Source organism: Symphalangus syndactylus, chromosome 22 (genome assembly GCF_028878055.3).
Source record: "Symphalangus syndactylus isolate Jambi chromosome 22, NHGRI_mSymSyn1-v2.1_pri, whole genome shotgun sequence".
NCBI lineage: Eukaryota > Metazoa > Chordata > Mammalia > Primates > Hylobatidae > Symphalangus > Symphalangus syndactylus.
The window spans coordinates 75,600,001-75,609,919 of NC_072444.2; positions in this window are offsets into that span (position 1 = coordinate 75,600,001).

Consider the following 9,919-nt stretch of genomic DNA (forward strand, 5'->3'; position numbering starts at 1 on the left):
AAAAGATGTTTTAATTAAGGGAAATCAGGTTAACTTAGCTCTAATTTACAAGCCGCCTGCCTAATGAATTGTCTGGGCTGCTCTCTCTTTGTAGAGAGTAAATCTAGGATCCTTTCCCTCCGCAGTTCAGACACTAATTAACTAACCAAGAATTTTAGTAGCACACCCGCCTGTCGTCTAATAGTTTTACCTAAAGCCAGCCCGGTCATTGCTCGTACAAATTGCCAATTAAATGTGATTGATATAATGAAATTGGATTGTATTTTTCACTCACCTTCTCCCTTCCCCATTCCTCCTGTATGTTCTGACCCTCTCTGCCCAGGGCTGGGGGCCCAGGCGCCCGACCACGCGCACCAAGAACAACAAAGCCAAACAGAACCGGCCCGGCCCGGGCCACGCGGGCTGCAGCGGCTCCGGAGCCGGAGCGGTGCAAGTTCCTGTTAAACCAACACTTCTATTAGTTGAAGTTAACAGGCATAATCTTGTTTCCAGATATTTATCCACGTTCGGAGGGCTGTAGTTACATGTTTGAAGTTAGGGGGGAAAAGTGAAGGATCTGAGCTGCCATTCTAAAAATACATTAACAGTTTCCAAAATCTATATCGCTGCTTAATTAAATATGTTATCCTGTTTATAGGATCTGTGGCTAATTATTTAGAGTCATTTAATCTACTCAATTTGCACGTTAATTAAACAGCATCGGTTTGCAGAGCGCGGCCGGGCGGGCTCGGAGGGGCGCAGCGCCGCCTGGTGGGGATCGAGCCTGGACAGCGCGCTCGGGGCCGTAGCCGCGGGGACCGGGGTCCCGGGGCCAGAGTCCCCAGAGGGTGAGCGGCCCCGATGGTGGAGGCCGGGAAAGGGGCTGCGCGGCTTCCAGGAAACGCTCTCAGGTCATCCTGCAGGGAGACATGGGGTGGCTACGGTCAGCCACCAGGACGCAGCTCTTGTTATTTACGGGCAGGGGGATTCATTCATTCATTCATCCATTCATTCACTCATTCACTCACTCACTCATCCATCCCTCCCTCCCTCCCTCTCCCCTGCCCCTCCTTCTGCCCCCACTGCAGGCACCGGGACGCAGCTCTTCTGTTATTTACGGTCAGGGGGATTCATTCATTCATCCATCCATTCATTCATTCATTCACTCACTCATCCATCCCTCCCGCCCTCCCTCTCCCCTGCCCCTCCTTCTGCCCCAACCCCGGGCATCCGGACGCAGCTCTTCTGTTATTTACAGGCAGGGGGATTCATCCATCCATTCATTCATTCATTCACTCATCCATCCATCCATCCCTCCCTCCCTCTCCCCTGCCCCCCTTCTGCCCCCACCCCCTGCACGGAGTGGAGGGGCCGGGGCGGGGTGCAGGCCGGGGTGCAGGACTCGCGCACGCAGCAGAAGCCGGTCTGCTCTGCGCTTCGGCACCGCTCCAGCCTGGGGCGTGGGGCCCGCGCTGGCCAGGCCTGGTTAACTGGAAAACGATGGAGCCGCGCCCCGCCCCCGCACTTGCGGCCTAATTGTTTTCCCTCGCCCGTCCCCATCTGTCCCTCTCCGCCCGTGTGTGTTTTGGCCTTTGTCTCGCTGCCCCGCGCTGACACCCTCTTTCAAAGGCCGCTTCTGTCGCCCTTCACCGATCTCTTCTGCCCCATTAACCCATCGGCACGAGGCTCCTGCAACAAAGGCCTGAAATCGGATCGACGCGCGCGCGCTCTCCCCACCGTTCGCCGCGGTCTCCGTGCCCCGCTCAGCCCGGCCCGGCCCGACGGGGCGGGAACGGAGCTGGCCAGGAAAGTGCCCGCGGTGGCGGCCCGAGCCCGAGTCCCGCCCGCAGAAGCCGGAGCCCTGGCAGGGGCCGGCGAAGCAGCTGCACCCCGGGAACCCACCGCGCGCTGCGAAAGCTAATCCGGCCGCGGCCCCCTTTGTCCCTCCCTGGATGTGAAACTGTCGAGTGGGGGGCCCAGGGCTGCGGCAGGAGAGAGGCAGGTCCTCCTCGGGGCCTGGTAAACAAAGACCAGGAAGCCGGGGACTGAACCTGGAGTGGGACCTCTTCGGATTCCCCCCACCTCCCCGAGAAGGCCGCGCAGCGGCCGACCCTCGGGGCGTGCAGATGCCAGCGCTCATGCCCATGCCGTGAAACCCCTGGGGCAGGAAACCCACGATCCCGGAAGGGAGCAGGGTCCTGAAGCCCCAGGCGCCCTCCCCAACCCACCGCCCTCACGAAGGCCGGGACCTCCGTGCAGCCTCTTCCACTCCGGCTCATGGGAAGGGGCTGAGGCTATCCCTGGGACCTGTGCGGTAGCTTGACGCCTGGCAGCTCCTTGGAGAGGGCTGGGGGCAGAGGGGAGCCTCCAAGCCGCCTGTCTCTGCAGTGTGGCCTGCATCTTCCCTCTCCTGGGCGGGGCGGGGGGAGGTCCTTCCAGGGCTGCCTTCTTCTGACCACTGTGGCAGGAGGAAGGTGGAGGTCACCTGAGTGTCATCCTACAGGCCACCCGAAGGTCACCTTTCTCTGAAGCGGGGCTTGGGAGCTCGCAGGAGGCCTCACATTGGTCCAGCTGGTGCTGAGATGCACATGGGTGCTTAGCCAATGTAGTCTTGGAGTCCAGCTCCGAGAAAACTTTTTCACCCAGCACTGACCTGTTTTTATTTTCTGTCCTATGATTCCGCAATGCTCTCCGCAGAGCCATGCTAGGAGACGCCTAGCTGGTCCCCAGGAGGATGGGGACACCTTGTGTCCAGGCTGGGTGAAGGGGTTCCAGCGTCAAACTCAGCCTGGGTTATCTTCTTGTTTTTCAAATTCATTAAACGTTTGAAATTAGGAAGTTGCAAGAACAAGAAAGGGCACGGCAAGGCCACTGGAGACCTCCCAGTCCCCTCTGCCAGCACCTGCCATGCCTGATGGGCCTCTCCACGCTCCACCCTTGGGCTCCATGGACCATACGCCCAATTCTGGGAGTTCTACCATTTCCTGCGGCTGACCTGGTGAAAGGAAGGTCTTTTTATTATTCCTTTTGGAGGGTCTGGTGGGCTCTAAGAATCCAGAAAGAGCAGGGTCTTCACCGTCTCCCCATCTCCCTTTGACTGGGGCTCAAGTCGCATTTCAGTTTTTCTGCTACAGAGCTTTTTTTTTTTTTGAGACGGAGTCTCACCGCGTCGCCCAGGCTGGAGTGCAGTGGTGCGATCTTGGCTCACTGTAAGCTCCACCTCCCGGGTTCACACCATTCTCCTGCCTCAGCCTCCTGAGTAGCTGGGACTACAGGCACCCACCACACCCAGCTAATTTTTTGTATTTTTAGTAGAGACGGGGTTTCACCATGTTAGCCAGGATGGTCTCAATCTCCTGACCTTGTGATCCACCTGCCTCGGCCTCCCAATGTGCTGGGATTACAGGTGTGAGCCACCACACCTGGCCCTGCTACAGGATTGTTATAAACCCATTTTACAACTTAGAAATCCAAGCCCTGGCCAGGCGCGGTGGCTCATGCCTGCAGTCCCACCACTTTGGGAGGCCAAGGCGGGCAGATCACCTGAGGTCAGGAGTTCAAGACCAGCTTGGCCAACATGGTGAAACCCTGTCTCTACTAAAACTACGAAAATTAGCCAGGCATGGTGGTGGGTACCTGTAATCCCAGCTATTTGGGAGGCTGAGGCAGGAGAATCACTTGAACCTGGAAGGTGGAAGTTGCAGTAAGCTCAGATCACGCCACTGCACTCCAGCCTGGGCAACAGAGTGAGACTCTGTCTAAAAAAAGAAAAGAAATCCAAGGTCTGTGTCTGCTCCAGATGCAGTTTTTAGCACATGGACTCCGGATGGGACACCAGGGGGTCTTCCATACTGGCCAACTTGTACAAGTGTTCAGGCAAAAGCTAGGGGTGAATTTAAGCTTTGAAGGCAACTCACAGAACCGCTGGAGTAACTTCACGTGAGTTCCCACCCAGAGGCTGAAGACACGCGGTCTCAGCAACTGTAATAGGACCCGTAACAACAGGTAAGGCTGATTTTGTTTTTTTTTTTATTTTTTTTGAGACGGAGTCTCTCTCTCTCGCTAGGCTGGAGTGCAGCGGCATGATCTCGGCTCACTGCAACCTCCGCTTCCCAGGTTCAAGCAATTCTCCTGCCTCAGCCTCCTGACTAGCTGTGATTACAGGCACGCGTTACCACACCTGGCTAATTTTTTGTATTTTTGGTAGAGATGGGGTTTCACATGTTGGCCAGGCTGGTCTTGATCTCCTGACCTCGTGATGCACCCACCTCGGCCTCCCAAAGTGCTGGGATTACAGGCGTGAGCCACCGCACCCGGCCAAGGCCTATTTTTAAAATAACAGCTTTATTGAGACATCACTGACACCATCACATCCATCCCTTTAAAGTATACAATTCGGCATCTGTATATACATCACCAGAGCTGCGTCACCACCACTCCTATCCAGCTCTGGAACATTTTCATCAACCCTAAAAGAGACCTGGCACCCATTAGCAGTCACTCTCCATCCCTAGCCCCCTCCCCCAGCCCCTGGCAACCACTAATCTACTTTCTGTCTCCACGGATTAGGCGAGGATAATTTTGCGAGAAGAGACCCTACCCGTCTGGAAAGGAGTACAAAATGCGGAAAGGGGCGGGGGTGAGGAGTGAAAATACTTTCTCCTATGATCAACGTGAGAGAAAGAAACAAGGGAGGAAACGCTACCTGGGAACTGGAGATGGAGAAGGACCGGGAGCTGGGCGCTGCATCCCCGTGTCCTCAGCCCCTGCCATATGGTTTAAACATCAGCACTCTTGTTTTTTTCAGAGTTTACAGATATGCTCTTAAATCTCCCCAGCCCCTTCTGCTGGCAATGTCTGCATTCTGTGGGCGCAGGGTGGCTGCCAGCATGCTGGAGGTCATAACTGTCCTCTCAGTCCGGCCCCTCCTGAATTATATGCCAACCTGTGTGGCCGGCTCGGCACCCCGAGGGGTCCCTGGGGAGGGTCCTCTTGGCCTACTCGTTCCTGCCACTCCCTGGTCTTGAGGACTCAATTCCATATCTGCTGGGTTGGTGTCCTCCTACTACCTTACCAGGTTCGATTTGGAGTTTAACACACTTAGGAGAAGGGCGTGGTAGCTCACGCCTGTAATCCCAGCAGTTTGGGAGGCTGAGGCGGGCAGATCACGAGGTCAAGAGATTGAGACCAGCCTGGCCAACACGGTGAAACCCCGTCTCTACTAAAAATACAAAAATTAGCCGGGCGTGGTGGTTCGTGCCCGTAATCCCAGCTACTCGGGAGGCTGAGGTAGGAGAATCACTTGAACCCGGGAGGCGGAGGTTGCAGTGAGCCGAGATCGTGCCACTGCACTCCAGCCTGGGTGACAAGAGCGAAACTCCGTCGCAAAAAAATAAAAAATAAAATAAAAAAGAGGTTGCTCAGTTCAGAAAATGCCATTTCGTTTTCCCTGAATAAAAATACTTTTGAACTTAGCCTATTTTCACACTAAATTTTGTCCTCCCCCCAGTTCTTTACAAGCCCCGGCTCCCGACAATCTCAACATCGGGCTTCTAATGAATATTTTCTTGATTTACAGCAGAAATGAGCAGTTATCTGCTAATAACCCCTGAGTCTGAAATTAAAAGGGATAGAGAACATAAACCACATTGCAAAGATCAGCTCTTGTTAAATAAAGTCGTTGTGAAAAGACATATAACAACATTTTCATGCATCAGATCAGCGACACGATGGCTCGTCATTTGAGGGTTGCAATTATTTAACACTACTTAGTAGCCAAGGGACACTTACCCCAGGAACATTTAATGGACATTTGTTAATTAATTCTCAGCAGAGCCCTTCCAGCTACTTACACACAGAGAAACTGAGGCAGGGGTGAGGGACAGGGTGGAAGGGAGCTCTTCCTGCCTCCCCCCTGCTCCATTATGACCTAGGCCCCTCCCATCTTATCAACTCGTTCCTGCCCAGAGATGTATGACAGTCAGAGGGTGGCTAAATTGCTCTGAAGATTTCATAAACAAAGGCATAGCTAAAGGAATAATGTTCCAGTTGCCTTTGACCTTCCTACAGAGTCAGAGGTCAGTCAAATTCCACCCACCAGGACAAAAACAAGAAACTTGAGATGGTTCACAGTAACCTCAAGTTAAGGAGTCCATGGGTAATGAGTTCCGGGGGTGACGGGGGTAGGATATCTGTCTACAGAGAAATGCAGCGAGTCTGCAAGAAGAAATTACATCCCAGTTAGGGTCACGTGTGAGAACTGGTCATGAGTGCAAACTGGAGCTCACTGGCATCGTTGTAAGTGAGGGCCAAGGTGGCAGAGAAGTTTAAACCTTCAGTCTCCCAGGTTCCCGGTTCTCCTGCCTGCCCCAGCCAGGAACATGAGAGCTGTTTGCTCTCTGTGGCTTGCTGCAAAGAGCTTTCATTCCTAGACACAATTTTTTTTTTCTTTTTTGAGATAGAGTATCACTCTGTTGCCCAGGCTAGAGTGCAGTGGCACGATCTCTGCTCACTGCAGCCTCCGCCTCCTGGGTTCAAGCAATTCTCCTGCCTCAGCCTCCCCGAGTAGCTGGGAGTACAGGCTCCCGCCACCACGCCCAGCTAATTTTTATATTTTTAGGAGAGACGGGGTTTCACCATGTTGGTCAGGCTCGTCTCAAACTCCTGACCTCAGGTGATCTGCCCACCTCAGCCTCCCAAAGTGCTGGAATTAAAGGCATGGGCCACCGCGCCCGGCCCCTAGACACAACTATTAATAGCAGTGGGTCAGGGGAGTGAGCCCGGGAGACCCGGGGAATGGGACTTCTTGGTGCTGTGTCTGAGAACCTTGCTGCCCAGCTCACGGGGGACGTCTGCATGGCAGGCGCAGGGCTTGCCACTCCAGGGCCTCTCCTGACCCCTACTCCCCACACCCGGCTCATTTTCAGAACCCCTTTGTGACCTCCCGCTAGGCCATTGCAGCTCTGGGCCGGTCAGTCTGACACTGCAACACACCCGGGGTGCACCCCACGTTCAGAACAGGCAGGAGGAGCGCTGGGGGCCTGTGTCTCAATGGCCTGAGTAGAGGCTGCGTGGCCCATCGAATTCTCGGGACCACTGTAAAGTAGAGGGAGTGCAGCCTGTGGGAAGCCTGAGCGGGGGCCACCTGCTGCTCCTTCTCTGCCTGGTTACACGGGCCAGGGCAGGCTGCTGGTAGAGGCCCACCGAGGTCCCACATGGCAGCGTCTCTGGGGTCTCGGGACCCAGGCCACTCCCACGGAGCGGCGGAACCATGCCCTACTCACGGGGCTGCCGGCATTGCTGAAAAGGCCTCCTTTGCTTTCATCAGCATTGGTAACGTGCGCTGGAGACAATGGGCACCTGGCTTGTTCACCTTCAGGGTTGGCTCAGGGCCACTGGCAAGGGCGGGCTAACCTCTCTCTGCCTGCTCTATTTCCTGCCTTCTGCATCATTTGGTTATGGCTTCGTTTCCCTGTAAATAAGATACCCTCAAACTTACTAAGACGAGAATGACTCATTTTTTTCATTAAAAAAATTTATTATTATTATCAGGCCGGGCGTGGTGGCTCACGCCTGTAATCCCAGCACTTTGGGAGGCCGAGATGAGTGGATCACTTGAGGTCAGGAGTTCGAGACCAGCCTGGCCAACATGGCGAAACTCCATCTCTACTAAAAATAAAAAAATTACCCCAGTGTGATGGCGCTTGCCTGTAATCTCAGCTACTTGGGAAGCTGAGGCAGGGGAATCGCTTCAGCCCAGGAGGCAGAGGTTGCAGTGAGCCGAGATCATGCTGCTGCACTCCAGCCTGAGACACAGAGTGAGATTCTGTCTCAAAAAAAAAAAAATTATTATTATTTTTATTTTTATTATTATTTTTAGACAGAGTTCCACTGTCACCTAGGCTGTCACCCAGTCTGTCACCATGAAGCCATCTCGGCTCACTGCAGCCTCAACCTCCTGGGCTCAAGCAATCCTTCTGTCTCAGCCTCCTGAGTAGCTGGGACTACAGGCATATACCACCATCCCTGGCTAATTTTTGTGTTTTTTTGTAGAGATGAGGTCTTGCTATGTTGCCCAGCGTGGTCTCAAACTCCTGGGCTCAAGCAATCCTCCCACCTCGGTCTCCCAAAGTGCTAGGATCACAGGCATGCACCACCGCACCTGGCTGAGAATGACTTTTTTTTTTCTTTTCTTTTCTTTTTTTTTTTTTTTTTGAGACAGAGTCTCACTCCATCACCCAGGCTAGAGTGCAGTGGTGCAATCTCAGCTCACTGCAACCTCCGCCTCCTGGGCTCAAGCAATTCTCCTGCCTCTGCCTCCCTAGTAGCTTGCATTATAGTCATCTGCCACCATGCCCAGGTAATTTTTGTATTTTAGTAGACACAAGTTTTCACTATGTTGGCCAGGCTGGTCTTGAACTCCTGACCTCAAGCAATCCACCCACTTCAGCCTCCCAAAAAATGACTTTCAGACAGAGTTCTATATCATGGTGAAGAACCACAGACTTCAAGATGGAGGAAACGGTCACAAGTCAATGCCTCTGCCCTCAGACAAAACACAGGAGAACAGAGACAGGGAAGAGGCCCTGTGTCACCAGGAGGCTCCTGCGGCCATCGTCCTGAGAAACTGGGGGCAATGCTTTGTTGAGCTCAGGTGTGTGAACGAGAAGGTGACTGGTGCGGTGTGCAGGGGTGGCTGGGAGCTGTCCTGGAAAGGAGACTTTTGTCGTCTCCCCCGAAGGACAGGCTGTTCCAGAGTCCAGGAGAAGCTCCCACCTGCCTGAGTGCCCAGGGGTCAGAGGGGTGCAGCAACCTCGTTGCCCTGTACATGGCACACATAAGGGCCCCAGCTTGAGGCCGCATCCGGGTTCTTCCACCAAGACTACCAGGCCCCACCTGCACAGGTCGGGTTTATTGCTGCGGCCGTGAGGGAGGCCACTTATCTGGGGGTTTGGGGGGCATCTCAAAAAAGAAGAGTGAAAATGGCCAGGCGCGATGGCTCACACCTGTAATCCCAGCACTCTGGGAGGCAGAGGTGGGCCGATCACTTGAGGTCAGGAGTTCGAGACCAGCCTGGCCAACATGATGAGACCCCATCTCTACCAAAAATATAAAAATTAGCCAGGCGTGGTGGCGCCCACCTGTAGTCCCAGCTACTCAGGAGGCAGAGGCACGAGAATCACTTGAATCCAGGAGGCAGAGGTTGCAGCAAACCAAGATTGTATCACTGCACTCCAACATGGGTGACAGAGTGAGACTCCGTCTAAAAATAATATTTTGTTTAAATGTCAATTAAAATAAAAAATATTAAAATTAAAAAATGCACCTTTAGTCCCAGTTACTTGGGAGGCTGAGGTAAGAGGATCACTTGAACCTGGGAGGCCGAGGCTGTAGTGAGCCTGGGCAACAAAACGAAACATAAAAACAAAACAAAAACAAATGGGTAATATGGAAAATTTTATGTTATGTATGTTTTACCACAGTGGAAGGGAGAGATGAGCAAACTGGTGATGGGTGTGTGTGGATTCACACTACTGAGTCTCTACTTGTGTTCATGGTTGAAATTTTCCATAGTAATTTTTTAAAAAGAATTCTCAGAGAAGTCCTAGCCAGAGCAATCAAGCAAGAGAAAGAAATAAAGGGCATCCAAATTGGAAAAGAAGAAGTCAAATTGTCCCTCTTTGCAGACAACATGATCTTACCTACAGAAAAATCTAAAGGTGGCTCACACCTGTAATCTCAGCACTTTGGGAGGCCGAGGCAGGCAGATCACAAGGTCAGGAGATCGAGACCATCCTGGCCAACACGGTGAGACCCCGTCTCTACTAAAAATACAAAAAATTAGCCGAGCGCTGTGGCAGGCACCTGTAGTCCCAGGTACTTGGGAGGCTGAGGCAGGAGAATGGCATCAACCTGGGAGGCAGAGATTGCAGTGAGCTGA